Below are 26,662 nucleotides of genomic sequence, written 5' to 3' on the forward strand. Positions count from 1 at the left end.
GTAGATTGGCCAGTGATATTCCAACTGGGTAAACATTTCTTTGACATGTTCTTACACAGATGGGCATTCACCATACCTTAATGACTTGCAATTTATAATTTTGCTTCTGTGACAGACCCATGATATGAACTTTGGAACAACAACAACAAACAAAAAGTACTGGGTGAAAGAACAGTATTGTTTCTCCTGAGAGACAATTAGAAACTGGTTTCAGACAGGCTGGAAGTAGAGAATGCAAATTTTCTGTTAAAAATCAGTGGAATAAAAGCATTTTATTTCAATCTCATCTTTTCGACCCCTGGCAAATGACTAAAAGAACAAAAGAATAGTAGAGCTTTTCTGCCTCCGCTGCGGCGATGGCGCCAGTGAAAAAGCTTGTGGTGAAGGGGGGCAAAAAAAAGCAGGTCCTGAAGTTTACTCTTGACTGTACCCATCCTGTAGAAGATGGAATCATGGATGCGGCCAATTTTGAGCAATTTCTTCAGGAAAGAATCAAAGTGAATGGAAAAGCTGGGAATCTCGGAGGAGGTGTTGTAACAATCGAAAGAAGCAAAAGCAAGATCACTGTAACTTCCGAGGTGCCTTTTTCCAAAAGGTATTTGAAATACCTCACCAAAAAATATTTGAAGAAGAATCATCTCCGTGATTGGTTACGCGTAGTTGCCAACAGCAAAGAAAGTTACGAATTACGTTACTTCCAGATTAACAAGATGAAGAAGAGGAGGAAGATGAGGATTGAAACTCAGTTATCTGGAGTATTTTGTATGAATTCTTAAATAAAATTTAGGAAACAAAATGGTGGCTTTCCTTGTATCTCTGCAGTGTGGATTGAACAGAAAATTGGAAATCATAGTAAAATGGCTTCACTTGGGCTGCCACTCACCTACTTGTAATTAAACTTTTTTTCTGCTTGAAAATTTCAATTCTTTTGGTAGAAATACCAAAATGTGTAAGTCTCCTTCAAGGGAACTGACTACTGTTTGTCATTGAACAGGTGGATGAGGGCGTGGAGATGTGAGTTCAGTTAGTTACTATTTTACACAAAAAGGGGTGGGTCAGTTTCATCTGGTACTTTTCTCAAAGATTGAGGAATACAAATGTGGGAGCTCCTGATTCACTGAAAGCAGATCCAGTGACTTGTTTCTGAGGTTCTTGTTTTGGGAAAGTGGCAGTGTCGATAAAATGCAGGCTTCTGGGGCATTTGTCTTCATTTTCTGATTACAAATTACTCTTGATGGACACAGTTATTACTATGTATGTTAATCCTTTTTCTTCCTGTAGAAATAAAATGTCCTTTTGCTTCGCATATTCTACTACACCTCTGGAAAGGGTCTGGAGAGCGACTGTAAAGGTCACAGGTGTTCAATTAAGGAAAGGTCTACAAAATACGAATTTGTAAATAAGCATTGTTTCTACAAGTCCTTGCACCAAACTGTCACTTTGGACCCCACCAGGGGGAGCTGGAGATGAGGAATAGTGGAGCTTCCAAAGGTGGGTGTCGGTGAGGTTGCCTGGGGTCAGGCTCAGAATCCCAGAGTTCTGGAGTCTTACCCCGGGGGCAGGTGTGGAAGAGAGGGGCCTGGGAGACAGCTCAGACTGAAGAGAAGTCTTGAGATGCCCAGGGAGTAGTCCCTTTCACACCATTTAGGCCACGGCTGGGCTTAAAAGTCATTCTACAAACACGTTAAGCAGGGCCAAACTGAAAGGGCTTCCCACGATATTGGGGGTTCTGCTGTACGTGTACAGGCTAGAGATCTGTGAAAGGTCATTAATGAGATCATAAAGATGTGATTGTTGCTGACAATATCAAGAGTGACTTTGAGAAGAGATCCTGATGCCTTATGGTGCCCTCTAAAATTTAAATTTTACAGGAATGTCTGCATTGATTTAAGGTTACGTTGTATCAAATTCATGTCTTTCAAGAGCGTGCCTAGGGTGCCTTTCCACACCTGAAATTCTTGTGATCTTGCTAGTTGCATAGCTGGAAATTAAATGTTTTGAGTCATACCTTGGCTCCAATTTAACATTTGGTGCTCCTTGGGTTGAATTTAACATGTTGAGGCTTTGTAATTTCATTTGTGGTAAAGGCTCTAGCATTTTCTATTTCTATGCAAATTTCTTGAAGCAGAATTGTTTGCATGTTTCTCTGCCCTAGAGAAGGCATTGTTTCTTTCAAATTTAACTGAGGCATCAGTTGCTCTTTGGTGCTGTCCATTACCATGATTATTAACTTTGTTAGCAAGTTTGTGACTTGGGTTTGCGAATTTTACTTCTTTGTTGCATTGATGTTCCCTCGTAGTAATTCTTAGTTTGGTTGTAAAAAAATTAGCCCTGGGCTGAAATTAGCATATAAGTTTTTTTTTTTAAACTATTTCCAGAATCTAAAACTTGTAATAAAACTGAAAATTTTTGGTTTTTCTATGCCTTTTGAACTCTTGTATTTTGACTTTTGATCACATTTTATATTAAAGTGGCTAACGCATGGCTACTATTATTGTACAAGGCTTTTTTTTTTTTTTTTAAAGGATTGGCATGTTAATCTGTTTAGCAACAATAAATTGGTTGTTTGTCCTCACTGATGAATTGCTGTACCAACAATGACCTTGGACTTCATTAAAAAAAAAAAAAAAAAGAATAGTAGAAAATTCAAGATTTAATATAATAGAAAAAAAAACTTCAATATACAAATAGAATTATACTAGCCAAAAAATGTGAAATATTAACCTAAACAAGAGTGCATGATATTTATTTTCACAAACTTCCTCAGTCTCCAAGATATTTGTACATTTCCAAAAAAATATTAAGTATCTTATTCTGCACAACCTCTACAAAATGACAGTTAAGACATCAAGAGTTATAGGAAGGCTCTGGGTACTGTGGAATATATCCTGTTGGGACCCAGATATTTGCGACAGAAAAGCAGATACCTGGCAAATAAAAAACAAATAAATAATAAAAATAAATAAAACCATCTGTACACTTTCTTTCCTAGCCTGAAAGTTACTTCACTGAGAGCTGAATAGAGAAGGAAAAGCATTGCCATAGACTAAATGTTAGTGCCCCCATTCATATGTTAAAACTTAATTTACAGTGGGATGTCATTTGGAGGTGGGGCCTTTGGTTGGTGATCAGGTCATAAGGGCAGATCCCTCATGAATGAACGACACCAAACCTGCTGGCACCTGATCTTGAATTTCCCAGCCTCCAGAAGTGTGAGAAATAAGTTTCTGTTGTTTATAAGTCACCCAGTCTACGGTAATTTTTTTTTTTTTTTATGTTATAGGTGCATATACTTTTTTTTTTTTTAACATCTTTATTGGGGTATAATTGCTTTACAATGGTGTGTTAGTTTCTGCTTTATAACAAAGTGAATCAGTCATACATAAACATATGTTCCCATATGTCTTCCCTCTTGCGTCTCCCTCCCTAGTCTACGGTAATTTGTTATAGCTGCCTGAATGGGCTAAGACAGGAATAGAGGAGGCAATCCATGATTTTATAAGTTGAGGGGTGCTCTGGATACTCTAGCTTTCAATATGATGGGCTCTCAATATTACACTTTCCTTTCTGCACTTTCTTCTGTACTTTTGAGGGATAAACATGCAAGCCACATATTTCAGACAACCTAGCTTTCTGAATTTCTCTTGGTTTCTGCCAATTGGAGGCACTAGATGGAATTTAGAAGGAAGAAAGAAGAAACAGAATATTACTTTGCTATTTCAGTTTCTTTCAGCACCTAGGGGCTGTGACAGTAGCAGGACCATAACGACAAAAGAAGGCATCTTGCTCATGGTCTTCTTGGCATGGAACCTCCATTCTAGGAGAAGAGCATGCAGGGGTGGAGGCAAAGAAAGGCAGACCAGCTCTACAATATACAAAAATTTATTGAATTAAATGCTCGCGAAATGGGTGAATTTTATATTTAACCTATATTTTATAAAGCCATTTTTTAAAAGGTGATTTTAGGCAGCAGTGAATGTCAGCAACTTTGAGAATAATTTAGCAGCAATGGTAGAGTGGGCTCCTGGTTTTTGCTTAATAGCAAAATACATTTCTAACAGTAGCAGACACAGACAGAGAGCTTACCCCTCATACTGTCAGCAGCTCTGGGGCGAAAATGGTCACATGAGCTGTAGTCTAAGGCAGTGACAGTTTCTTGATCTATGAAGAACAACCCTCCTCTTCCCTTAACGCCTTTAGCCATTCCATCACTCTAGTCACCCGTGATCAGCTATAAATTTCCCCATCCTTAAATACTGAATGGTTTTCACATCTGCCAAATGTACGCTGAATACCAAAGAAGATTTTTCTGTCACCCAAGCAATTTGTTGAGGAAGAGTTTGGAGTCAACACCTCTGAATCCACGCCCCAGATAGTCCCAGTTACCATAGTTGTCAACATCTCTGGCAAGCAGCAAAAATAATTCAAAGATGGATCATACTTAGAAAGGAAATGATATGTGCTCTATGCGCAAAACAGTTTTCTTTAAATCAGTAAATGGTCATTTCTGATAAAAAGATGGTTACAGCAAAACAAAGGAATGAAAGAAATGCTTCTCATTATTCTCACAGAATTTATAGATAATATCATCTTTATAAGTAATAAGTGAAATTTGAACAATGAGAAAAAAGTATTCCAAAGAGACTGTATAGGATGTCCAAAGAATATAGAATTGAGTTGCAAAATGTCACAATATGACAAAAAATGAAAAGCCAGTGTAGAGCATAATGCCCGTTATAGGTGGAAAAAGGTAGATGTTTATAAGTAGTTATGAGGGTGACTCAGAGAGAAAGAAAGAGAGGGAGGGAGGGAGGTGGAGCAGGGAGAGAGAAAGGGGAATGTAAACATGATCACAGAAGGAACGCTAGACTTTAAAAAGGTATATCTAACATGCATTATTGATATTTTTAAGAAGAACTAAGCAAATGAAAATATAGAAAGAGTCTAAAGTATAATTTTTTCAACATTTTTTCTGAAATAAAAACAAGTTGAATGTGTAGACTGAAGGGGCTCATAGATTTCCAAGAAATAATGAAACCTAACATTCATACCTACCATTCCAAATCAAAGCATATTCTGGTAAGGATGTTAAAATTCAGGTACAAAGAAAGAATCCTAGGAGTAGGAGGGGAAAAAATCATGCCCCCTACTAGTGTGAAATATCAAGATGGATTCGACATCTTCACAGTAATATTCATGCAAGGAGACAGTTTGATCAGTATCTAAAATATACTGAGAGGAAGAATATGTGATGCAAGAATTTTATAATCAGCCAAGTAATCCTTTGATTTTAGAGAAAACTTTTGAGTAAAAAGGAAAAGGGTGCACGAAGTTATGCCATTTATGAATAACAAGGTCTGAAACTCCTAGGGGACAAGGTTAGGCAGTGATAAAGAAAGAAAAGGGAGAAAATGGAGCTGAAATCAACTGATTAGGTGATGAGAACTAAAGGATATTTTTTAATCCTTGACAGAGTAGACATCCATGCCAACCCACCCCCACTCCTGCCCAAATATGTTAAGATTAATTTTTATTTAATGAAAGTGACAGAAGCGTGAGATGGTCACATGATCAGAGCAAAGGTAGCGGGAATATTCAGCCAGCCTCCTTTGGGTTGCAGAGTCTGTTAATTTTGACCCTGTCCCCATGTGAGGACTCTTGTCAATACGCAAAGCTCATTTTTTCTAAGCTCAAAGCTTTTGCAGAATCAAGTCACCTAACGCCATTCAGAAAGAACTTTAAGCAGCATCTATGTCCTTCCTGTGAAATATTTATGAGCAACTTGGATTCTGACTTTCCTGTCAAACCCACCAAAGCCTAGTCTACATTCTCTTTTAAGGACATGATGGATGTTGGAAGTGGAAATCCTGTTTATCCCCGGCCCACATCTATCTTTCTATTTTTTTCTATTTCTATAGATGATAGATAGAGAATAGAGATACAGTTAATTTCTCACCGAGCTTATTAAAAAATCTATGTTCTTACAAGATGTTACTTATATTATTTCATTTGATTTCCCCAATACTGTTAATAGTTGGCATCATAATTCCCATTTTACAGCACAGAAATTTCAATTCCATTAGGTTAAATCAATTTGTTCTAAATTACACAGAAATTCAGTTTTGTGTCTGGTATTAGAAGAATCTCTTTGTACTTCCCCACCACCCCTTACTGTAGTTGTAAAATTCACCTATTGGCAATCACATATGATAAATGATCATATGATTCCAGAGAATAAATTACAAGTATTAAACTTAAAAATAATGGCTTGTTAGTTCCCTATCCCCACATCTTTAATGACAGAAATCACAGATCTTGTTCATGAGGATCACAGTTTTTGAAGTAAAATACTGGATTTTTATTTCTATTGCTATGACGGTATTATTATAGTAATACCAAAACAAGAAAAAGACAATACACAAAAAGAAAACTACACACCAATTTCCATCATAAAATAAATGTAGAAATCCTTAGCAAAGTATTAATAAATAGAATTAGCAATATATACAAATAATTATACACCATTACCAACTGATATTCATTCTCAGCATGTAAAGCCAGTTCAATATTCAAGAATTATCAATGTAATTGACCCAATCCTAAAGAAAAAAAAATTGCATGGTCATATAATTCAATGCAGAAAAAGGGTTTGACAAATTTCACAACCATTCATGTTGTAAAAACAACAAACGGACAAAAAGCTCTCAGAAAAATAGGAATAGAGAATAACTTCTTCCCCTTGATAAACAGCATCTATGGAAATCAAAAACAAAAAGAAAACCAAAACCAAAAATCCCAAAGTTAACATTATACTTTGAAAGTATAATGAAAGATGAATTATGATGAAGATGAAAGACTGAATTATTTCCCTCCTCAAGATCAGGAACAAGGCAAGGATATTCACTCTCACCGCACTCATTTAACATAGTATGAGGTGTTCTAGCAAGTTCAGTAAGGCAAGAAAAATAATTAAAAGACAGATATGTAGGTAAGAAAGAAATAAACTTGTCTCTATTCGCAGATGATATGATTGTATACAAACTGAAGTCTAGGAATACACGTATACTCAAAAAAATACCCTTTTAGAATTAATAAGTTAAGCAAGGATACAGGATATAAAACAAACATAAAATATTAATTGTAAACCTATTTGCTAGGAATTAACTATGGGCAGTGAGATTTTTATAATCACTCAAAAATGAAATATAGAAATATATCCAAATAATCAAATATTTACAAGACTTGTCATCAAAAGACTATAAAATGCTCATGAAAAAAATCAAAGAGGTTCTAAATAAATGGAAGACATTCAGTGTTTATAGATTGGAAGCTTCAGCTTGGTAACCGTTAGTTTTGCAAGGGCCATCATAATAAAATAGCAAAGGCTGGGTAGCATAAATAAAATAAATATATTTTCTCACAATCCTGGAGACTTATTAAAGTCCATGATCAAGATGTCAGCAGGGTTTTATTTTGCCTAAGGCTTCTCTTCTTTGCTCCTAAATGGCCATCTCTTCTCTGTACCTTCAGAGTCTTCCTCTATGTGTGTCTGTCCTAATTGCAAATCAGGTTGGATTAGAGCCCATCTTAATTACCTCATTTTAATTTAAATACCTCTTTAAAGACCATATCCCAAATATAGTCACATTATCATATTGTTAAGTCTGGGGTGTTAAGACTTCTACACATAAATTTTGGGGAGAGTCAATTTAGCTCATAACAGTAAGGATTTCAATTATGCCAAAATTGATATATAATTTTAAAACTATTCTCATCAAGACATCAGCAAAAATTTTTGTATAGACCAGATTATTTAAAAATATATATGGAAAAGAACAAAGGAACTAGAAGAACAAAAAGAATTTGGAAAATGAAGAATATAGTAGAAGAAGCCAGTCTACCCAATTTTAAGCCTTATTTTTTTTTCTTTATCTTTTTTTTATTACTGCTTTATTTATTTATTTATTTATTTTGGAGTATAGTCTCTTTACAATATTTTGTTAGTTTCTACTGTACAGCAAAGTGAATCAGCTATACGTATACATATATCCTCTCTTTTTTGGATTTCCTTCCCATTTAGGTCACCACAGAGCACTGAGTAGAGTTCCCTGTGCTATACAGTAGGTTCTCATTAGTTATCCATTTTATACGTAGTATCAATAGTGTATATATGTCAATTCCAATCTCCCAATTCATCCTTATACTATCTTTAGTAATCAAGACTGTGTGGTGTGAGTGGAGGAATAGACACGTAGGCCAATAGAAGAGAACAGAAAATTCAGAAATAAACTCACAAATATGCCCAAATGATTTTTGACAAAAGTGAAAGGAACAATTCAATGGAGAAAAGATAGCCTTTTAAACCAATGGTACTAGAGCAATCTGATAGGTTAAAAAAAACTGGGCCTTGACTTTTCACACATCTTACATAAAAATTAATATTCTGGTTGTGATATTGTACTATAATCTAGGATGTCGCCATTGAGAGAAACTGGGAAATGAGTACATGAGACCCCTCTGCATTATTTCTTATTACTGCTAATGAACCTACAATTACTTCAAAATGAAACTTTTTAAAACATTTAAATAAAACATTTAAATCCTAAATAAGATCAATAGTCTGAATGTTGATTCATAGTAAAGCCTTTGTCAGTTTGGTGCTTGTGCTATCAACAGCAAGGCAGACTGCTATGATCAGGTGAAAAAAAGAGATTACTGTGTGTAGCCTCTCATCCTATAATACCCCACTTGAGTACAGACCTAAATAGAAGACAGTCTTATTTACCAATCAGCTGGGGGAACACATACTGTCTATATATATGTATATATTTCATTTTTAGGAGATTAAAGAAATTTCTAAGCTTAAAATCAACACTATAGTGCTTAGGACTCAGAAATGTTATCTGCTAACTTCATAGTTTATGAAGATCTTTCATTATGAGCTTAAGGGAAGAAAAGAAACTAATATGTAAATTAAGCAAAAGAAAGTTATAATAAAAGAAAAACAAAGAGAAAACCCAACAGAGAAGGTAATAAAATTCCAGTGGAGATCATTACAGGTACTTTTGAGAAATAAAGGTAGTAGAACATAATGATAAGCATGATTTAGAACTGAAAAATGTTGAGAATAAAAGCAGTACATGCAATTTTTAAATGGCCAATATAACCTCCAAAAATGACAGAAACTGAGGATGGAAATTATTTTCCAAATATAATTTTAAATGATGTTTTACCAACTGAGGAAATTCTTTCAGCCTAACATTCTCCCTCAAGGGGCATTTGGATTTGAACTCCTAAAGATGGGAAGACAATTGGTATTTTATTGCTCAATATGTTTGCAACCATAATGATGAAAATATTGTTTATTTACTTTCAATTTTGAGTCGATCTTCAGGCCACGGAAAGAAGATGCTATGTTTAAGGATGGAATGAAAATCCAAGAGCTATGATAAAAATGTAACTTACACAAAGCAGATTGTGAAGAAAATTGGGTAGAGAAACAAGGGCATTAAAATTGTCATATAAAGTATGAAAACTGAATTAAAGGACTATAGAAAAATGATTGAGTTTAATTACATTGTTTATACTAAAGATAATTGACAGAAAAACCAAAACAATAACATAATTGACTAAAACAGTTGGAGAAGAGGACCTGAGTGAGTTAAATATTTATATTTGATATTGGGGGAATAATAAATGTTATCTGATATTAATAAATTCAGAAAATATATATTGTTTGAGAAGGGAAATAACCAAAATATAAGCAATTGTGAAGAACTTGTCTGGAGAGTAGACTTAGAAGTGAAGAAGTGATCTGACTCTGTTGACATTTAATATAAAACATTCTTTAACATGTGATTTTTTTAATGAGCATATATTACTTGATAAAACCAAATACTTTAAAACTACAACCCTACTTACTTATAAGTGATAGTGATTTATATGATAGGAAGGTGCTTATTGTTGAATTGATATGAAAAAATTTAGAATAGAAGCAATTACCAAACTAGAATCATGCATGTAAACGTTTTTTCTAGCATTTTTTATGTGTTAAAATGTGTTATTTTTCTTTGCTTTATACTGTTGAATTTGAAATATCACCCACCCAAGGCTCTTTGTTTCTCCCTAGTTACTTGGCTAGCGGCTGCTTCTATTTGCAAGGACATATCATGTGAATTACTAGGAAGTAAAATAATTGGCCTTCAACTAGACTAAATTTTCACCAAGTGGATTATTGTGCCCTGATAATGCCCACAGTCTAAATGACAACACTCAAAACTCAAATGTGTTCTTAATTTAATTAATTATAATTTCCAAGTTAGGAAAATTGTGTTTTGTATAAAATATTATTTCATTAAATTAGCCACAATAAAAAATAAGAATCACCTTTCATTGGGAATATACAAGAGTAAGTTTCAAATAATTTTATCATGGAAAGTATTATAATAATCATTTCTAATATTTACAGTTAAGAATCTTAAAATCCTTCTGGCTTTACTTTCAAGAAAAGTCATCAGCAACATTTAAAAATGTATGCTTATGAAATAAATCATCCAATTACTCTATTTCTATGTTTAAATTCCCCAGTTCTTCTGGCAATAGAATATAAGTCACTGAAGCTTTGTTTCCAGTGGAAAGTGGCTGGTACCTCCAATCCTACCCCAGAAACCCACATTTATATAATCTGCAATAATTATCCAGGTATTTTTAGATCACTTCCATGGCTTTAATATTTACTTGTCATGTTACTTATTTTCACAGCTAGGCATCACATCACCCATCTTTACAAATAAATTTATTACAAATTAAAGGATATAATCCTTCTTCTCTGACTAGTTTTCTACAATTTCTTTTTCCCAGCAACAAATATAATTAAAAATAATAATTGGTCATTTGTTTTAACTTGTCAGTAGAACTTACCATTTCCTGGTAAGGACATCTTTGTTAAAATTGGATGATTTTTAAATGTGTCAAAATGATCAAGATAATAAAGGTCTTGAAATATTTGCCTTTTTGAATTTAGAAATGTAAGCTATGACAGAATACAATTTCTTTCTGTAAAACACATACAAAAATGAATAGCACATTTCAAATAGTTAACTGTTATTTCACAAGGATCATAAAAATTAAATAATTAGATGAGGAACTCTGTTCCATTATTCAACAGGACAATTAGTTCTATCAACATTTACAAGTTTTAAATATAGATTTATAATGCAAATATATTTATAATGTATTTTTATTTTTTATAGTGTATTTTTAAAATCTCCAATTAAAATCAGTAATCAAAAGAATTTAACATTAATGATAATAAAGCATTTATTATAATGTTTCTTTTATTCTTCAGTTATACTGTTTCAATACTTTAAATACATGTTCAATTTTATTACCATATTTATGAATTAAAAATCTTAGTTTTGCTTAATGTCCTCCACTAGCAAGAAAACAAAAATTGAATGATACATTTCCATTTACTTATAACTTGAATTCTTTATAAATAATTTTATTTATCAAATATAAATAACTATGATTATAAATATAAGGTTTCAAAAAATGAGAAAAACGAAGATACAGTTCATGAATTTGTGCTAATGACAGTTAATTATGCTTAAAATTTATTGTCAATTTGAACAAAAAACTATCACAAAAACAAAGTAGGACATTATATAACGATAAAAGGTCAAATCACTAGGAAGATATAACAATTACAAATATATATTCATGCAACATCAGAGCACCTAAATATATAAAACAAACACTGACAGAATTGACTAGAAAAATAGACAGAAGTGCAATAATAGTAGATGATTTCAACGTCTCACTTTTCAGAATGGAGAGACAGTTACCTTATAGGGAACAATTTTTATGAGTTTTTCTTCTCTCCTTCCCTTATTTATTTTTGCAAATATAAAAAAAAAAGCACAAACTGTGAAATAATAAAGAAAAGAAACAGAGATGAAAGAGAGAGAAAGGGGTGGAAGGAAGGATGGAAAGAAGGAAGGAAGGAAGGGAGGGTTTCTTACACAAAAGGTGACATACTGTACACAGTTTTCTGCAACTTCCTTTTATCACTTAACAATTTATACTCCAAAATATACAATATATAATCCATTTAATCCATTTTGTAGAGATCTTCCCAACTGCTTTGCGCAAGTACATAGTAATCTACTGTGTAGATATATTGCAGTTTATATAACTGTTGGATTTTGGTGTTAGAATTTTGGATTTTGGGGGTGATTTCAATTTTGTTACTAGTACCAATAATGTTACATTGAAGAACATTTGATACATGTCATTTCAAACTAATGTCAGTGTACTTTTGGATCTTTGGAACAGATTCCTGGAAGAGGGATTGATAGATCAAAGGCCAAATACAGCTATGATTTTGTTAGATATTGATAAAATCTTCTCCATGGATGTTGTCCCATTTTACATTTTGAAAAACAAAATATTAGACTGCTTTTTCCTCCTTAGCCTCACCAACAGAGTGTTATCAAACTTTTCATATATTTCAAATCTTACAGGTGACTAATGGTTTTGGTTTTAACTAGCATTTTTCTCATTATAAAGATTATAATATGAAATATATTTTCTAACGAACATTGTTCCATTGAAAATATGAAATCTACATTTGGATCTGAGTAGCCCAGGGAAGTATCCTGGGTTAATGACATAAGTGGCTTTTTAGTTGTAATTAATTAGGTTAATCTGAAACCATCCATTTTACTCAGGACTGCAGTTTAAAGACATAGGAGAAAGAAAGGCAGAACAGAAGAAAGGGAAGGAAAGATGGAAGGAAGGAAGGAAGGAAGGAAGGAAGGAAGGAAGGAAGGAAGGGAGAGAGGGAGGAAAGGAGGGAGGGAGGGGTGAATTAAGCTAGGTCTGAATTAAGACAAAAAAATATATGAATAAATGGGAAAGAACTGCTTAAATCAATGTAATTACCCTTGTTTGCTTGAAATCTGTGTTATAGTTTGAAGTCTGTGCCATACCTACCTTGTTAAAAAAACACTAAATTTACCTATCTTGCTCATATTCATGTTTCTCATAAACTCTGACCAGAAATTACAAATTTTAAAGTTTTACCGCATTTCAGCAGTAAACTACGTGCATAACCTCAGAAATGGATTGATGTCTCTTGTTAATACATATTTTGTTCATCATATGCTGGGTAGGAGCTACATATTAGTATATATGCTCAAATTTTTATTGCATTTAACACACCAGAAGGGACATTATACAACTAATAAGAAGTGAAGTCCATGTTAAGTTATTTGATCAAATATGTTTCATGAAAACTGCCTAAGAACATCAAAACAATTAGTCAAACCCAAAATTCAATCTGAGTTAGCATTCATCTTCAAAGATTTGAATTCAAAAGTAAGTTCAGAGACCAAATATTATATTTTGATTTGTTCTGAAGTGGCCATCTGTCCATATGTAAAAGCTACTGTAACAGTTTGGCAGGCAGTTTAAAGAACCAAAATAACTACTCTGTGCAGGTCAGGTTCACAGGCATCTGGGTGTTGACTTGGAAAGCACAAAACGTAATAATCACAGCATGTGGTACTTCACCGAGTAGCCAGCCAAAAGTGTCTGTCTAAATAGGCAAAAATTTTAGCTGTCATAAGAATCCTTTGAGGAAACTTTATAAATACCTATCAAATTTCAAATATCAGTGGCCAACATTTTTAAAAACACCATAAAGATCTAATAAAATGTTATAGAAAAGTTATAATAATCCTGAGGTACCCATAATTTATATCCTGGCACATTTAAAAATGTTCCTTTTGTTTAAAAATGGGCTTCAAAGATATCAATAGTTTTATTTGTATATTTTATAAATATTTGTGTGCTAGTCAATAGTCTGATTTTTAATTGTTTAAAGCAAATCCAATGCCACAAAGAGCTACTTTAGTCATGCCTTGCAGGAGTTCAAGGGGACTATCCTCTATCTTCACCCCTCTGCCCCTCCCCTACCTTCAAGTCTTCTCCTCACAGGTCTCTGCCTGGGAACTGTGGACCTTTGCTGCTCCTTTTCTTGGAAGAGTGGCTGTTGAAAGGAGTTAAATATGGCTCTTGGGTAAGTAAGTCTGGGTTGGAGGGCCATGAAGAAGGGTCAGCAAGAGGACAATCTCCCTTGGTGTCCGGAACTTGTAGAATAGCCTGCAATAGAGTGGACCACCAGCTGAGCTCCTTGAAGTGAGAGCTACAGGCTGGCAGGGAGAAGGGTGACCCCAGTGTCAACCAAGAAAAGTTAGATATGGCTGTACTTCAGAGAGCTCACCAACCAGGTGATGGTCACCAATAACAGCAGGAGGATGTTCCCAGTGCTGAAATTGAGTATGTCTGGCCTGGACCCGAACACCATGTGTTGTTTTATCTTGGATTTTGTGATGGAGAGCAACCACTTCTGGAAGTATGTGAACAGAGAGTGGGTACCTGGGGGGTCAGTCCAATTCCTATGTGCATATTGAACTCCTTACATAAATAAAAGCTCTAAATTCATATAGTATGAGTTGAGGGTCTACAGGGGATGACTACCAGCCACGGCATTCTCAAGACTCAATGCATATCTGTCAAGGCTTACCAGAAAGAGATTACAGCTCTTAAAACTACATAAAACTGATTTGCAAGGGCTTGCTGTGATGCAAAAAGAAGCAGGGATCACAAAGATAAGATGGAAGAACCCAGAGACAAACAGCAACCTGGGTATTACTAATGGAAGTAGCTTATCCCTGGACTCAGTTCCTTCTACCTGCTGTCAACCCCCATCCTCAGTTTGGAGGTCCTGTCTCACTTTTCTCCACCCATGGCTGTGAAAAATGCTCTATGCTGAGGAACCACAGTTCACACATCCCTGTCCCTGTCCTCAAAGCCGTGCCTAGGACTCCTCCTCACTTGGACAAGCTCATACTTAGCCCATACACTCATTGGAAAAATTCTCCAACCTATTCTGACAATTCATTTGCAAGTTGTCCATGATCTGATCCCATGAACTTAGCCCAGCCTCAGCATGTGTGTACATACTATCATGTTACTCCTGAGCACAACAGGACTGCATCAGTACCCCAACCTGTGGTCAGCTAGCAGAGCACCTTCACACCAGGGTCTCAGACAGCATAGCTACCTAATGGGCTGGGAGTCCAGAACTTCCCAGTGAACACTATCTTACCCAAATAATCTCAGGTCCCTTCTCCTCAGGATTCTCACTCTATAAGAACCATGTCGTGGCCACAGATATTCCTGACAGCCAATATCACACCTTGGCCTCATAACCTCATGGATATCCCTGTCACCACCTTCCATGTAAACCAAAGCCTTTCCTTAAAATATACACTATTTTTTTTTTATGTCTACCAGTTTTACTCAGGATTTGATCTAGGTACAAAATGACAGTCTCATAGGTCAAGAAAGAAAAAAAAATCTTATTAACTTCACTTTAAAATATGAAAAGGAATATATGTCCTGTTGTTCATCAAAAAAATAACCCCACCCATCATCTGCAACACAAGTGTTGTCCTATGTTGCGTTTATATGCTACAGATGAATTTAAGTATGGAAACAAAACTCAGTTGGACTATTAAATCACCATTACTTGATCATAATAAAATTTTGTTTGCTAAGATCCAGAAACTTATTTTTTTGTGTCTCTTACAGAATATAGAAGATTTGACACACTAGAATTAATAAACTCAACTCGTCTTATTTAGTGAAATAAAAAGCATACTTTCAATTGCATCCCTTGTTTCTTCAGAGTAGTTTTCAGGTCCCTTTTGTGACAGCTATCATACTTATAGTTAAGCTGTTAGGGACAAAATAATAAATTCATAGTTGAGGACAACAGACTTTAACTGCAATGGAAATTTCACTGTTCTGCCCAATAGAATGTGTTTATTTTGAGCATATGTAATTGCCTCTTGTATTGTTAAACATACAATGGCAATATTTTTCTTCTGAAAAAAATAGCCAAAGACAATGAGCAAAACATTTTCTGCAAAATAAAGGTAATATGCAAAAAAAAAAGAAACAACAACAGCAAAAAACTAAATAAGTTCTAAAAAGATCTAGTGAGAGGATTCAGTACTAGAAATTAGTGACAAACATAATCCACTAAAATTTTCAAAATTTACATAGCTCAAATTCTCGTCTTTTGCTAACTTACTGTGCATCTAGAAATATTTATTTTGGAAAATATTGAGCAAACTTCTTTTGCCCAGAATGAAAAACTTTAAAGTTTAAGATGGATTACACAAAAGAACACATGCTTTCCTTTTCAAAGGAGAGTGATTTTTTTTTTTTTTTTTTTTTTTTGGCGGTACGCAGGCCTCTCACTGTTGCAGCTTCTCCCGTTGTGGAGCACAGGCTCAGTGGCCATGGCTCACGGTCCTAGCCACTCCATGGCATGTGGCATCTTCCCGGACCGTGGCACGAACCCGTGTTCCCTGCATCGGCAGGCGGACTCTCAACCACTGTGCCACCAGGGAAGCCCTAAAGGAAAGTGATCTTAAGAGCTTATAATTACTTAGTAAAGGTTTTCTGAAGATCAAATGCTTTTTAAATGCCCCTTTTTTGGTAATCTCTAAATTAATTGGAAGCATGTAAAATTGTTCTAAATTAATGATAAAAAATCAACTTCATATTTTTTAACTGGCTCTTTAAGTTTTATATTAACAAATTGTAGTTCATGATATACCTTAAAATATTCTGATAAAGTATCCAGATTAAGTTCATCCAAAGAAGAGATAATGCATTTCTACATTTGTTTGTGATAATTGGAGCAAAGACTTTATTAAACTAAATAATGATACTTTGACAGTGTAAAGATGCAAATGTACATGAAAGTAATATTTTTCCAAAGGTGAGAGGATGTATTTTATACTAGAGCTGACTTAAGTCTTTTGCACAGGATATTTCTTTGTCTGGAAATGGCTTTCCCCACATTATCGCCTGGCTTACTCCTTCAATTTCATTCCTCACAGAGGCCACACCTGACCACTCCACATCAACTGCCCCAATGTACTATGAAAATTCTTGGTCTGTTAGATTTTTTTCATAACATGAATTTTTATCTACTATGTTTATTCTTTTATTTTCCAAATATTTTATTGATTGCCCCCCTTGCCCCTGTCAGATTCAAGTTCCTCAAGTGTAAGAACTCAAGTTTTTCTTGCTAGTTGATCAGTCCCCAAGACCTAGAATCATTTTTGGAAAATAAGAGCCCAGTACATATGTGTCAAAAAAACACTCAATGACCTAGGAGGAATTTCAGGAAAACTTTTGTTGTCATAATCACATAAAAATACATAATGTCTATAAAACAGCAATAACTAATTAGATGGGAAGAACAGGCTGGAATGAGAAAGGAATAATGAGGCAAAAATGGGTTTAGGTGAGATTAAAAAATACTGCTAAGAAAGTAAAAAACAAAATCTAAAAATTACAGCCACACTAGAGGCCCTAAGACAACAAGAAACATTAATCTGATTATAAATGTCACAGCAATAATCCTTTTTTGGGTTAAATTCCTGAATCAAAAGCAAAGTATAAAGTCTGAGTTTTAAAGATGCAATAACTACATGTACACAGAGAGAAACAAATTACCCAAATGTTTGATAAAAATGTTAAAAAAAATTATATACAAAAACTATTTAAAAAGTGATGAAGAATGAAAGAAATGTCAATTGATATTTACAAATATACCAGTCCAAATTAGGGATATGATTAGTCTGAAACCATTGAGTGTTAGAAAAAAATGATAAGAAGGTAAAAAAGAAGTTAATAAGAAATCAATGACAGTATGTAAAAGGAAAAAATTTCAACATAACAGGAAGATAATAGAAAAAGGAAATTGAGGTCATTTAACTACTAAACTGTAGACTGTTCTTTCTATGTAACTATGTTCTCACTCTATCCACTTTCTGTCTCCTATTTTTCCAACATACTTTGGACATTTTAAAATAAATTGCAACACACTTGAAAACAGATAAATTATAAGGGTTTACATCACATTTTCTTACCACAATGTTATAAAACTAGTAATTAAAACAAAATGTGATAAAATATTTTGAAGTTAAAACACATATTTCTGAAAGTTTGTGTAAATAGGAAAATAAAAGCTGAGTTTTTAGATTTCTTATAAATATCAAAGTAAATTATGTACCTCAAAACTCAAGCACAGGGGAGGAGTCAAGATGGTGGTGTGGGAACACACAGAGTTAGCTTCTCCCCACAACTAGGGTGTCTGCCAGCCACTGGTAGGGGACTCTGACCCCCAAGGAGACAGGAGGAACCTCAGAGTGAACGAGTAGGATGTAGGAAGACCGATGGGGGAGAAGTGGAGCCCAGACAGCATTGGTGTCCCTTGGGCTGGGGAGCTTGCTGAGTTCCCAAGCCAATTCCCCCTCCCCCCAAAGCCTCATCCAGGCCGCATGGGTCCTGGGGACATAGGAGGGAGGCTGGGGAGATCAGGAGTGGCAGATAGGAGGGGCCATCCAGGAGGATCAGGAGAGGAGCAGAGGGTGATTACCCTACTCACTTGGGCACAGGGAGCCTGCTGAGCTCCCAGGCTGGTCCCCTGCCCTCCAAGGCCCCCTTTTCCCCCTACTGTATTGGTCCTGGGGACATAGGAGAGAGGCCTGGGAGATCAGAGAGGCAGGCAGGAGGGACCCTCCCGGACCCCAGACCAGAGGAGCAGGAGAGGAGAGGAGGGCATTTGCTCTGCCCCTGCTAGGCTCCCAGGTGAGGTCCCCTACCCTCTGAGACCAGGGGTGGGTGGCACGCCTGGGTTCCTACTGTTCCTTGAGTATAAGCCCCATCCCCCACAGCCCTTAGGACATTTTCCAGCCCTGTGGGTCCTGAGCATTGGTCCCATACACCACCCAAACCTCACCCTTGCTTAGGCCTCGCTCTCCACAGCCAAGGCCTTCCCTCCCCCACTTTTTTTTTTTCCTTTTCCCTCCTCCTCTTTTTTACTATAGGGTACTGATGTACACTCCAGTTGTTGATTCATATATATTTTTATTTTTACATTATTTCTAATAAATCTGTTAGTTTCCTAGTCTAATTTTATTTTTACTTTGTTACTGTTTTTTTTTTTTTCTTTTTTTTGCTGCCCCACATGGCTTGTGGGATCTTGATTCATGACCTTGGGGTCAGGCGGAAGCTCTTGCAATGGGAGCTCCGAGTCTGAACCACTGGACTAACAGAGAACCTCAGACTCCAGGGAATATTCTTCAGAGTGAGGTCCTCCAGAGGTCCTCATCTCAGCACAAAGACCACCTCTACTCAATAGCCTACAAACTCTAGTGTTGGAAGCCTCGGGCCAAACAACCAGTAAAACAGGAACACAACCTACTCATTAAAAAAAAAAAAAATGAGATGGCAAAAAAATATGTCACAGTTGAAGGAGCAAGGTAAAAACCTACAAGACCAAGTAAATGAAAAGGAAATAGGCAATCTACCTGAAAAAGAATTCAGAGTAATGATAGCAAAGATGATTCAGAATCTCAGAAATAGAATGGAAGCACGGATTGAGAAAATACAAGAAGTGTTTAACAAAGACCTAGAAGAACTAAAGAACAAACAAACAGAGATGAACAACACAATAACTGAAATGAAAAATACACTAGAAGGAATCAGTAAAAGAATAGTGGAAGCAGAAGAATGAATAAGTGAGCTGGAAGGCAAAATGGTGGAAATAACTGCTGAGGAGAAAAATAAAGAAGAGAAAAAAAGAATGAAAAGAATTGAAGACAATCTCAGAGGCCACTGGGACAATACTAAATGCACCAACATTCAAATTATAGGCGTCCCAGAAGAAGAAGAGAAAAACAAATGGTCTGAGAAAATATTTGAAGAGATTATAGTGGAAAACTTCCTTAACATGGGAAAGGAAAGAGTCAGCCAAATCCGGGAAGCACAGAGAGTCCCAATACAGGATAAAACCTAGGAAAAATACACCAGTACACATATTCATCAAATTAACAAAAATTAAATGGAAAGAAAAATATTAAAAACAGCAAGAGAAAAACAAAAAAATAATATACAAAGAAATCCCCGTAAGGTTATCAGCTGATTTTTCAGTGGAAACCCTGCAAGCTAGAAGGGAGTGGCAGGATATACTTAAAGTGATGAAAGAAAAAAACCTACAACCAAGATTACTGTACCCAGCAAGGATTTAATTCAGGTTTGATGGAGAAGTCAAAAGCTTTTCAGACAAACCAAAGCTAAGAGAATTCAGCACCATGAAAACAGTTTACAACAAATGCTAAAGAAACTTCCCTAAGCAGGAAACACAAAGAGAAGGAAAAGACCCACAAAAACAAACCGAAAACAATTAAGAAAATGGTAATAGGAACATACATATCGATAATAACCTTGAAAGTAAATAAACTAAATGCCGCAACCAAAGGACACAGACTGGCTGAATGGATACAAAAAAAGACCCATATATATGCTGTCTACAAGAGACCCAATTCAGTCCTAGGGACACATACAGACTGAAAGTGAAGGGATGGAAATAGATATTCCATGCAAATGGAAATCAAAAGAAAGCTGGAGTAGCAATACTTGTATCAGATAAAATAGACTTTAAAATAAAGACTGTTACAAGAGATAAGGAGGGACATTACATAATAATCAAAGGATCAGTCCAAAAAGAAGATATAACAATTATAAATGTTTATGCACCCAACATAGGAGCACTTCAATACATAAGGCAAATGCTAACAACCATGAAAGGAAAAATCGACAGTAACAAAAGAATAGTAGGGGACTTTAACACCTCACTTACACCAATGGACAGATTATCCAGACAGAAAATTAATAAGGAAACACAAACTTTAAATGACATAATAGACCACATAGATCTAATGGATATTTATAGAACATTCCACCCAAAAGTGATGGAATACACTTTATTCTCAAGTACTGATGGAACATTCTCCAGGATAGATCACATCTTGGGTCACAAATCAAGCCTCGGTAAATTTAAGAAAATTGAAACCTATTAAGCATTTTTTCTGACCACAACACTATGAGATTGGAAATCAATTACAGGAAAAAACCTGTAAAAAACACAAAAAAACATGGGAGTTAAACAGTGCGCTCCTAAATAACCAAGAGATCACTGAAGAAATCAAAGAAGAAATAAAAAATACATAGAAACAAATGACAATGAAAACACAATGACCCAAAACCTATGCATCACAGCAAAAGCAGTTCTAAGAGGGAAGTTTACAGCAATTCAATCTCACCTCAAGAAACAAGAAAAATCTCACATAAACAAGCTAATGTTACTTTTAAGACAACTAAAGAAAGAAGAGCAAAGAAAACCCAAAGTCAGAGGAAGGAAAGAAATCATAAAGATCAGAGCAGAAATAAATGAAATAGAAATGAAGAAAACAATAGCAAAGATCAATAAAACTAAAAGCTGGTTCTTTGAGAAGATAAACAAAATTGATAAATCCTTAGACAGAATCATCAAGAAAAAGAGGGAGAGGACACAAATCAATAAAATTAGAAATGAAAAAGGAGAAATCACAACAGACACTGCAGAAATACAAAGGATTATAAGAGACTACTACAAACAACCATATGCCAATAAAATGGACAACCATGAAGAAATGGACAAATTCTTTGAAAAGTACAATTTTCCAAGACTGAACCCAGAAGAATTAGAAAATATGAACAGACCTATCACAAGTAATGAAATTGAAACCATAATTAAAAATCTTCCAACAAAAAAATGTCCAGGACAAGATGGCTTCTCAGGCGAATTCTATCAAACATTTAGAGAAGAGCACATTTAGAGAAGAGCAAACACCAATCCTTCTCAAACTCTTCTAAAAAATTGCCGAGGGAGAAACACTCCCAAATTCATTATACGAAGCCACCAGCACCCTGACACCAAAACCAGAAAAAGGTATCACAAAAAATGAAAACTACAGGCCAATATCACTGATGAACAGAGATGTAAAAATCCTGAACAAAACACTAGCAAACAGAATCCAACAGCACATTAAAAGGATCACACACCATGACCAAGTGGAATTTATCCCAGGGTTGCAAGGATTCTTCAATATATGCAAATCAATCAATGTGATACACCACATTAACAATTTAAGGAATAAAAACAATATGATCATCTCAGTAGATGCAGAAAAAACTTCTGACAAAATTCAACACCAATTTATTATAAAAACCCTCCAGAAAGTGGGCATAGAGGGAACCTACCTCAACATAATAAAGTCCATATATGACAAACCCACAGCAAGCATCATACTCAATGGTGAAAAACTGAAAGCATTTCCACTAGGATCAAGAACAAGAGAAGGATGTCCACTCTCGCCACTCTTATTCAACATAGTTTTAGAAGTCCTAGCCATGGCAATCAGAGAAAAAAAAGAAATAAAAGGAATACAAATTGGAAAAATAAGGATTAAAACCATCACTATTTGCTGATGACATGATGCTATACATAGAAAATCCTAAAGATACCACCAGGAAACTACTAGAACTAATCAATGAGTTTGATAAAGTTGCAGGATACAAAATTAATGCACAGAAATCTCTGGCATTCCTACACACCACCAACAAAAAATTAGAAAGAGAAATTAAGGAAACACTCCCATTTACCATTGCAGCAAAAAGAATAAAATACCTAGGAATAAACCTGCCTAAGGAGGCAAAAGACTTGTACTCAGAAAACTATAAAACACTGATGAAAGAAACCAAAGATGACAAAAAACAGATGGAGAAATATACCATGTTCTTGGATTGGAAGAATCAATATTGTGAAAATGACTATATAGCCTAAAGCAATCTACAGATTCAGTGTAATCCCTATCAAACTACCAATGGCATTCTTCACAGAATTGGAACAAAAAATCTTACAATTCATATGGAAACACAAAAGACCCTGAATAGCCAAAGCAATCTTGAGTAAAAAAAAAATGGAGTTGGAGGAATTAGCCTCCCCGACTTCAAACTATACCACAAAGCTACAGTAATCAAGACAGCAAGGTACTGGAACAAAAACAAATATAGATCAATGGTACAGGACAGAATGACCAGAGATAAATCCATGCACATATGGACACCTGTTTTATGACAAAGGAGGCAAGAACATACAATGGAGAAAAGACAGCCTCTTCAATAAGTGGTGCTGGGAAAACTGGAGAACTACATGTAAAAGAATGAAATGAGAACACTACCTAACACCATATACAAAAATAAACTCCAAATGGATTAATGACTTAAATGTAAGACCAGACACTATAAAACTTTTGGAGGAAAACATAGGAAAAACGCTCTGACATAAACCACAGGAAGAACTTTTTTGACCCACCTCCTAGAGTAACAGAAATAAAAACAAAAATAAACAAATGAGACTTAATTAAACTTAAAAACTTTTGCACAACAAAGGAAACCATAAACAAGACAAAAAGACAACCCTCCGAATGGGAGAAAATATTTGCAAATAAAACAACAGACAAAGGATTAATCTCCAAAATATACAAATAGCTCATGCAGCTCAATATCAAACAAACAAACAAGTCAGTTAAAAAGTGGGCAGAAGACCTAAATAGACATTTCACCAAGGGAGACATACAGTTGGCCAAAAGGCACATGAAAAGATGCTCAACATCACTAATTATTAGATAAATGCAAATCAAAACTACAATGAGGTATCACCTCACGCCAGTCAGAATGGCCATTATCAAAAAATCTAGAAACAATAAATGCTGGAAAGGGTGTGGTGAAAAGGGAGCCCTCCTGCACTGTTGGTGGGAATGTAAATTGATCCAACCACTATGGAAAACAGTATGGAGGGTCCTTAAAGAACTAAAAAAAGAACTACCATATAACCAGCAATCCCACTACTGGGCATATACTCTGAGAGAACCATAATTCAAAAAGAGACATGCACCCCAATGTTCATTGCAGCACTATTTACAATAACCAGGACATGGAACCAACCTAAGTGTCCATCGACAGAGGAATGGATAAAGAAGATGTGGCACATATATACAATGGAATATTACTCAGCCATAAAAAGGAACTAAATTGAGTTATTTGTAGTGAGGTGGGTGGACCTAGAGTCTGTCATACAGAGTGAAGTATGTCACCATATGTTAATGCATATATATGGAATCTAAAAAAAAATGGTACTGATGAACCTAGTTGCAGGGCAGGAATAAAGAGGTAGACATAGAAAATGGACTTGATGACATGGGGTGGGAGGGGGAAGCTGGGGCAAAGTGAGAGTAGCATTGATGTATATACACTCCCGAATGTAAAATAGTTGGCTGGTGGGAAGAAGCAGCATAGCACAGGGAGATCAGCTCGGTGCTTTGAGGTGACCTAGAAGGGTGGGATAGGGAGGATGGGAGGGAGGCTTAAGAGGGAGGGGATATGGGGACATTTGTATGCATACGGCTGATTTGCTTTGTTGTGCAACAGAAACTAACATGGTATTGTGAAGCAATTATACTCCAATAAAGATGTACTAAAAAAAATGGTATCAATAGAAAAAAAAAAACCTCAAGCATAAGGACAGTTTGAAAAACTGCAGTATTTACAAAAGCTGAAGATACACAGTTCCAAAGATAATCAGTTCCACTCCTATATATATATACCTAAACCCAACAGGAGTGCATTCATAAGTTCACTGAAAGGCATGCACTAGAATATTCATTATAGCATTATTTGTAAGCCCAAACTGAGTGCTACCCACATAAATATCCACTCATAGGAGAAGCCGTAAAAATTGTGGAATACTCACACAATGGGAATTGATCGTCTATAATGTACACAATGCATAATTTATCAATACTAAGTACAAAAAAAGACAGGACAAATCTCAGGTTTTAGAAGTCATGAGAGCAGTTAACTGGAACAATTTTTACTGAGATGAGAATGTGCTAGGTTATTGGTATTCTGTTTTTGATCTGAGTCTGACTAAGCAGGTATCTTCTGACATGTGAAATCAATCCATTGAGCTGAACTCTTTTGATGTGGTTACTAGTCTTTACCGATACTATGTTCAATAGACACTTAAAAGGACATAGAAATTAAAAATATCATTCCCATGATATTTTTATTTATTAATTCATTAAAATAAGTAGAAACACATTTTAATCATGACATGCTTTGCAAAACAAAAGAAAAAAAAGACCCCTAACTTTCAAAGACTTTTATGATCACTCAAGAAAGCAAAATTACAGAGACAAAGAAGCATCAGGAAATCAGTAAGGAAAAATAAATGACAAATTAAAAAAAATGATTTAAACATCAGGAAGTGTTATTTATACTGGTTCTGTGGGCTCCATGACTATGAATTCTTCTGTGAAGTGGATGAAGACTCCATCCAGGACAAATTTAATCTCAGTCAACTCAATGAGCAGGTGCCTCATTGTAGACAAGCTCTAGACATGATCTTGAACCTGGAGCCTGATGAAGAGCTGGAAGACAACCCCAACCAGAGAACCCTGATTAAGCAGTCAGCCAAGATGCTGTATGGGTTCACCCAGACCACCTATATCCTCACAAACCATGGCACCACCCAGATGTTGGAAAAGTACCAGCAGGGAGAGTTCGGCTACTGCCCCATGTGCACTGTGAGAACAAGCCAATGTTTTCCAATAGCCTTTCTGACACCCCAGGTGAGGCCCTGGTGAAGCTCTACTGCCCCAAGTGCATGGACAATTCCACACCTAAGACACCATCGAGGCAGCACCACACAGAAGGCCCCTACTTGGGTACCAGTTTCCCTCACATTGCTCTTCATGGTGCATGCTGAATGCCGGCCCAAGCAGCCCACTAACCAGTTTATGTCCAAAGTGTACAGTTGCAAGATCCATCCACTGTCCTACCAGGTGCAGTTCCAAGCTGCCAGCAACTTTGAGTCTGTCAAGACCGTTCACTTATTCCCAACCCCACCTGTCACTCTGTCTTTGACAGTTCCAGTCCTCCCCTGCCACCTTTAAGGAAATCTCTATGGTTTATATTTTAAATTAGAAGAGTCATTATTGTGGTGTGAATATGAAATAAAGTAGAAAAAAGGCAAAAATAAGCATTTACTCAAAATTTATATAAAATCTTGCCAGATCTCTTCAGGAAAAATATTTTAGAGCTTGATGACTCCTAATATAAATGTTGTAAAATCATAAGGTATTTTAAAAATAATTCTATGGTAATTTATTTAATTACTAAATAAAATTGATTATTTATATTAAGATACATTAGCATCATTGATTAATGTATGAGAAGAATACTGAATAGTACCATAATAATGAAGAAATTTTTTAAAAGATCTACAAGAACTACCATGTTGAAAGGTACAAAAATCACAGGTCTTTAGAAAGGAAATTTTCATATACCTAAAATCAACTAATTCTCATATTATTTAAATAGTTCTGGGCTATAAGTTGAAATGGACTTTGCTGTGTCAAACCACAGACTGACTCGCATTATTTTAAAAAAAGCAAATCTCAAATATCACTAGTAAATAGCAATTAAATCTTAAGAGAGAATATATTTTTATACTTGATAAAATCAATTCAATGTTTAATAAAATTCAAAGAAAGCATAAGTACCAACAGACGTATCTAAACATGACAAGAATGTGTATCTCAATCCACCTATATTCCAAAATGTT

The 26,662-nt window shown here is 35.3% G+C and overlaps 3 pseudogenes; all 3 read left to right on the forward strand.

Moving 5' to 3' along the window:
* The first annotated feature begins 356 nt into the window (after nt 1–356).
* On the forward strand, nt 357–739 carry LOC132595076 (large ribosomal subunit protein eL22 pseudogene; annotated as a pseudogene).
* Nucleotides 740–13,284: 12,545 nt separating this feature from the next.
* LOC115850097 (T-box transcription factor T pseudogene) lies at nt 13,285–15,183 on the forward strand (annotated as a pseudogene).
* A 4,507-nt stretch (nt 15,184–19,690) lies between these two features.
* On the forward strand, nt 19,691–25,991 carry LOC132595075 (casein kinase II subunit beta pseudogene; annotated as a pseudogene).
* The last annotated feature ends 671 nt before the right edge of the window (nt 25,992–26,662 follow it).

Source organism: Globicephala melas, unplaced genomic scaffold, assembly GCF_963455315.2.
Source record: "Globicephala melas unplaced genomic scaffold, mGloMel1.2 SCAFFOLD_496, whole genome shotgun sequence".
Taxonomy (NCBI): Eukaryota; Metazoa; Chordata; class Mammalia; order Artiodactyla; family Delphinidae; genus Globicephala; species Globicephala melas.